We start from the raw sequence: 6,455 nt of genomic DNA, 5'->3' as shown, positions 1-6,455 counted from the left end.
TGCTATCTCCAGCTGGGCTGCTGCTCATTAGGCTACTGTGTGTGTGTGTGTGTGTGTGTGTGTGTGTGTGTGTGTGTGTGTGTGTGTGTGTGTGTGTGTGTGTGTGTGTGTGTGTGTGTGTGTGTGTGTGTGTGTGTGTGTGTGTGTGTGTGTGTGCGTGCGTGCGTGTGCGTGCGTGTGTGTGTGTGTTCTGCAGTGTGATTTACAGATAGAAAGTGCTCTAGCAATCTCTTAAAGAACACAAAGAGCTTCTCCTCTCTGTGGTGTGAGTGTGTTTCTGAGTGTGAGTGTGCGTCCGTGTATGCATGCGTGCCTGTGTGATGTCACCATTATAGAAGTACTTGTCCATTTGCTGATGTAAAATAGTAGGCAGGCGAGATAAAGGTAATTCCTCATATGAATGCAATTACAGGTTTCCTCAATCGACAAACATCCTGATCCAAGCACACTGTGTCCTAAAGTGGCTCATTGTGTGTTGTCATTAGGAAAATGTCCTTTTACTTGGCTGGTGAGTGGGTCTTCATCAGCAAGAACGTGCTATTCTATCTGCAGCACACACTCCTATTGTTGATGTAAATCCCATTTAGAAACAGAAGTCTAATCTTTTCCCTATCTCCCGGTAAGAACGGGCAGAAAACAAAGATGACATCTGCTTGCCTGTGAGGAGAAACAATTTTACAAATGAAAGTGCTGATGGAGAAGCTGAGATGGAGAGAGGTCCTTTACTTCCAATGAGTGTTAATGCCCAGATACAGTATGCATCTTACTGACCAATGTACAGTATGTCAGTCGAGAGGCTGAGATGCTGAGTGGTCCTTCTAATGAGTGTCAATGTCCAGGTTTTGCAGAGATGTACTATACTGTGCGTCAGTCGCTGACCACAATGCCAGATAGGGGAACAATGTTTTGGTTAGTGACCAGAATCTTACTTGGGCAGGAGTTCACCGAAGCTGAGTACCGTCACCTCAAATATTCTACTGCTTGAGCTCCTGCACCTCATAGAATATTAGCTCAAATGTATTTTGGAGCTCCTACACCTAAATATAAACAGTACCAGCACCTAAAATGAGTACCGGCACCTATTTCAGTCCAAGTCAAGCACTGAATATAGGCCACTTAGCAACCCTTTTGTCTAAACCTATTAACAGTACATGAAAGCCAGATAATGGAATAAGAACAATGTTTTTGGTTCATTTCCTTACTATTCAGATGATTTCCTAGAACAGTAGTGGTATTTCTCTATATGCACACTAACGTGCTCCACACTCTCATGCTCCTTCGTTCTCCCAGGACGTTCTCTTGACTTCGTTCTTGTGAAGACGAGAGTGTGGAGAACACATACAATGTTACATTATTCGGAGGACGCATGGCTCTCGACCTTCGCCTCTCCCGTACGGACTTGCAGCGATGAGACAAGACTGTAACTACCAATTGGATACCATGAAATTGGGGAGAAAAAAGCGGTAAAAAGTTTTTAAAAAGAAACAAAAACTTAAAAATAAACCCTCCCCAAAATGAACACAGTATGTATTTATTAACGTATCAAGATAAGATATTGTAGTCAGGCAACATATGAGACGTGAGTTGGAAACTTTTCATTCCAAAATCGGAGTGAATTTTCTCTCGCTACAGCTCAAAACCAGCCGCAGTTGTTTCCAAGAAATGTTACATTGTTTTTTACCTGGTTGCGTCATATTACATCAACAATCCTGGAAATGTTTCAGTTGAAGCTTGCATCGATGCATGCTTCGGAAAGTGTAGACTACAAACGAAGTATGTATTTGAGAACTTCCCTCTGCTTCGCATACTTTGATTTAGACTCATACTCCGACCGTTCCGTGCTCGTAGCATGGTAGTAGTATGCATATTGAGAAACACCATAGTTTTAAGTTATGCTAAGTTATGAGGAGAAATTGTATTCTTGTATGCATCTTATTGATGTTACAGTATTTGGCTGGATGTGCTATGGTAGTGTATCTGCATACTCCCAAACAGAGTCACAGGTCGATGTTATCACCAGCTTCAACAGATGGGCCCATCTACAGCAGCTGAATCATAGACCATACAATGGAGCGAGAGAGAGAATGATAGAGAGATAGAGGGAGAGAGAGATTGAGAGAGAGAGAGAGAGAGAGAGACAGAGAGAGAGAGATTGAAAGAGAGAAACAGAGAGAAAAAAACGAGAATGGAGAGAGAGAGAATGGAGAGATAGAGAGAAACAGAGAGAGAGGATGGACAGAGAGAGAGACAGAGAGAGGATGGATAGAGAGGAGAGATAAACAGAGAGCGAGAGAAACAGAGAGAGGATGGAGAAAGAGAGAGACCAGAGAGAGAGAGAGAGAGAGAGAAACAGAGAGCGAGAGAAACAGAGAGAGGATGGAGAAAAACAGAAAAAGAGGATGAGCGAGAGAGAAACAGAGAGAGAGGATAGAGAGAGAGAAACAGAGAGAGGATAGAGATAGATTGTAAGCAGGTTTCCATTGACCCAGGTTAATGTGTAATGGAAACGGCAGGTATAGGAGAAATGTTTTAAACATCGAAAACATTTGTATCTGTTCGACAGGGGTGGATGTTTGCTTTGCCAAATTTTCTTTATTGCAACAAGTGATGATAGAAACTGTATTTTTCCGAATAAATGATGATTGCCGAATAATTTTGAAGATATGAAAGGCACGTGATGTCATCACGTTGGCCTAACTATAAAGCTCCACCCCACATTTCATTCTAAATGCCTACTGCTAGCTAAATCTACAGTACCAGTCAAAAGTTTGGACACACCAACTCATTCAAGGGTTTTTCTTCATTTTTACTATTTTCTACATTGTAGAATAATAATGAAGACATCAAAACTATGAAATAGCATATTTGGAATCATGTTGTAACCAAAAAAGTGTTATATATTTTATATTTGAGATTCTTCAAAGTAGCCACCCTTTTCCTTGACAACAGCTTTGCACACTCTTCTCCACAATTTCGGCGACACAGCCCGGGATCAAACCAGGGTCCGTAGTGACGCCTCTAGCACTGGCAATGCAGTGCCTTAGACCGCTGTGCCACCACAAAACAATAGAAAGAACGCGAGAAAGAGAGTGAAAAACAGAGAGAGACAGATAAAATAGTCAGAGAGAAACATATTCTATAGTAAGAGAGAAACAGAGAGAGACAGATACTATAGTAAGAGAGAAACAGAGAGAGACAGATACTATAGTAAGAGAGAAACAGAGAGAGACAGATACTATAGTAAGAGAGAAACAGAGAGACAGATACTATAGTAAGAGAGAAACAGAGAGACAGATACTATAGTAAGAGAGAAACAGAGAGAGACAGATACTATAGTAAGAGAGAAACAGAGAGAGAGACAGATACTATAGTAAGAGAGAAACAGAGAGAGACAGATACTATAGTAAGAGAGAAACAGAGAGAGAGACAGATACTATAGTAAGAGAGAAACAGAGAGAGACAGATACTATAGTAAGAGAGAAACAGAGAGAGAGAGACAGATACTATAGTAAGAGAGAAACAGAGAGAGAGAGATACTATAGTAAGAGAGAAACAGAGAGAGACAGATACTATAGTAAGAGAGAAACACAGAGACAGAGAGAGACAGACACTATAGTAAGAGAGAAACACAGAGAGACAGATACTATAGTAAGAGAGAAACAGAGAGAGACAGATACTATAGTAAGAGAGAAACAGAGAGACATATACTATAGTAAGAGAGAAACAGAGACAGATACTATAGTAAGAGAGAAACAGAGAGAGACAGAGAGAGACAGACACTATAGTAAGAGAGAAACAGAGAGAGACAGACACTATAGTAAGATAGAAACAGAGAGAGAAACAGATACTATAGTAAGAGAGGAACATAGAGAGAGACAGATAATATAGTAAGAGCAAAACAGAGAGAGAGAGACAGATAATATAGTAAGAGTGAAACAGAGAGAGAGACTGTAACGGCCGTCGTGAGAATGAGACCAAGGTGCAGCGGAGGATGTGTTCATCTTGTAAGGTTTTTAATGACCGAAAGAACACTATACAAAAAGAAACCAAAAAGAACGACCAGCAACAGTTCTGTCAGGACACAAACTCTAAACAGAAAACATTCACCCACAAACCCCAAAGGAAAAACAGGCTGCCTATGTATGACTCTCAATCAGCAACAACGATCTATACCTGTTCCTGATTGAGAGCCACACACGGCCGAAACAAAGAAAACCACCAACATAGAAAAAGAAACCTAGAACGCCCACCCATGTCACACCCTGGCCTAACCAAAAATAGAGAACAAAAAACCCTCTCTATGGCCAGGGCGTTACAGAGACAGATACTATAGTAAGAGCAAAACAGAGAGAGAGAGAGACAGATAATATAGTAAGAACGAAACAGAGAGAGAGATAGAGACAGATAATATAGTAAGAACGAAACAGAGAGAGAGAGACAGATACTATAGTAAGACAGAAACAGAGAGAGAGAGATACTATAGTAAGAGAGAAACAGAGAGAGAGAGACAGATACTATAGTAAGAGAGAAACAGAGAGAGACAGATACTATAGTAAGAGAGAAACAGAGAGAGAGACAGATACTATAGTAAGAGAGAAACAGAGAGACAGATACTATAGTAAGAGAGAAACAGAGAGAGACAGAGACAGACACTATAGTAAGAGAGAAACAGAGAGAGACAGATACTATAGTAAGAGAGAAACAGAGAGAGACAGATACTATAGTAAGAGAGAAACACAGAGAGACAGATACTATAGTAAGAGAGAAACACAGAGACAGAGAGAGACAGATACTATAGTAAGAGAGAAACAGAGAGAGACAGAGACAGATACTATAGTAAGAGAGAAACAGAGAGAGAGAGATACTATAGTAAGAGAGAAACAGAGAGAGACAGATACTATAGTAAGAGAGAAACAGAGAGAGAGATACTATAGTAAGAGAGAAACAGAGAGAGACAGATACTATAGTAAGAGAGAAACAGAGAGAGACAGATACTATAGTAAGAGAGAAACAGAGAGAGACAGATACTATAGTAAGAGAGAAACAGAGAGAGAGAGAGATATTGTAACGAGCGCACTGAGATTCGGGAAGCAAGTTCAGGGAGTGAGTGTTTTAATAAATAAACCCAACATAATACAAAATAAGAAACACAAACAACGCACAGACATGACAAAGGAACAGAAACAATAATGCCTGGGGAAGGAACCAAAGGGAGTGACATATACAGGGAAGGTAATCAGGCAGGTGGTGGAGTCCAGGTAAGTCTGACGACGCGCAGGTGCACGTAACGATGGTGACAGGTGTGCGCCAAACCGAGCAGGCTGGTGACCTAGAGGCCAGAGAGGGAGTACACGACAGATACTATAGTAAGAGAGAAACAGAGAGAGACAGACACTATCGTAAGAGAGAAACAGAGCGATACAGATACTACAGTAAGAGAGAAACCGAGAGAGAGACAGATACTATAGTAAGAGAGAAACAGAGTTCCTCAAAATAAATGTTATATATTTTGTCTTTAATGTGTTTTGCGTTTTTAATTACATAAATATAAAAAGTACAATCATTGGTATAAATGTGCAACTTGCAACCAGAATTAATTTGCATACATTAAATCAATGGCACACCACGATGCAGGAAACATGGAACATAAGGAGGGACACGGACCAAGGTGTGGCATGGTGATGATTTTGGTGCACTGTAAAAAATGAGGACTTAGTAAATATTACCACCAAAAATCTATGATTTTCACATAAAAATGCAGGTTTCTGGTTTTTCTTCAATATTTGAAAAGCTTACTAAATTGTTATGTGTTCAAAAAGCAGGACATTTGACTATGAAAATTTTATTTAATATACTGCAAAATCTAAACAGTTATTTCTGAGTAAAAACAACAACAAGCGAAATTGTTTTTAAATTACAACATTTTCATACGATTTTCTATCAACTTAAGAATTTTAAGTTCTTGCAACAACTTGCCATGTTGTTTAGAGGATTGTGGGTAATTTGTTGACTTCCTGATACTTTAACACAATTGTATAAGAAAGAACAGTACATTTCTACAGTAGTATTAAGCAGTTTGTTGTTATGAGGTGTAATGGATAATGATGAACGGATATCAAAACCGTTGGACAAATTGAAGTTCAAAGATGAGACTATTACCACCATTGACAACGTCACGTACACAACCCCTCCCCACTGGGCAAAAACTGATTGAATCAATGTTGTTTCCATGTCATTACAACTCATAAATCCTATGTGATGATGTTGAATTAATGCAAAAAAACTGATTGGATTTGAGGAAAGTCATCAATGTAGGGGAATTTCATATTTTTTTAACCCAACTTTTAACCTGAATCCAATGACGTTGTGATTTATTTTTGTTGAATTCAAGTTAGTTGCCAACTCAATGTAAATCAAAACTAGATGTTGAACTGACATCTATGCCCAGTGGTTCA

This window comes from Salmo trutta, chromosome 10 (genome assembly GCF_901001165.1).
Source record: "Salmo trutta chromosome 10, fSalTru1.1, whole genome shotgun sequence".
NCBI lineage: Eukaryota > Metazoa > Chordata > Actinopteri > Salmoniformes > Salmonidae > Salmo > Salmo trutta.
This window is presented reverse-complemented; position numbering follows the sequence as displayed.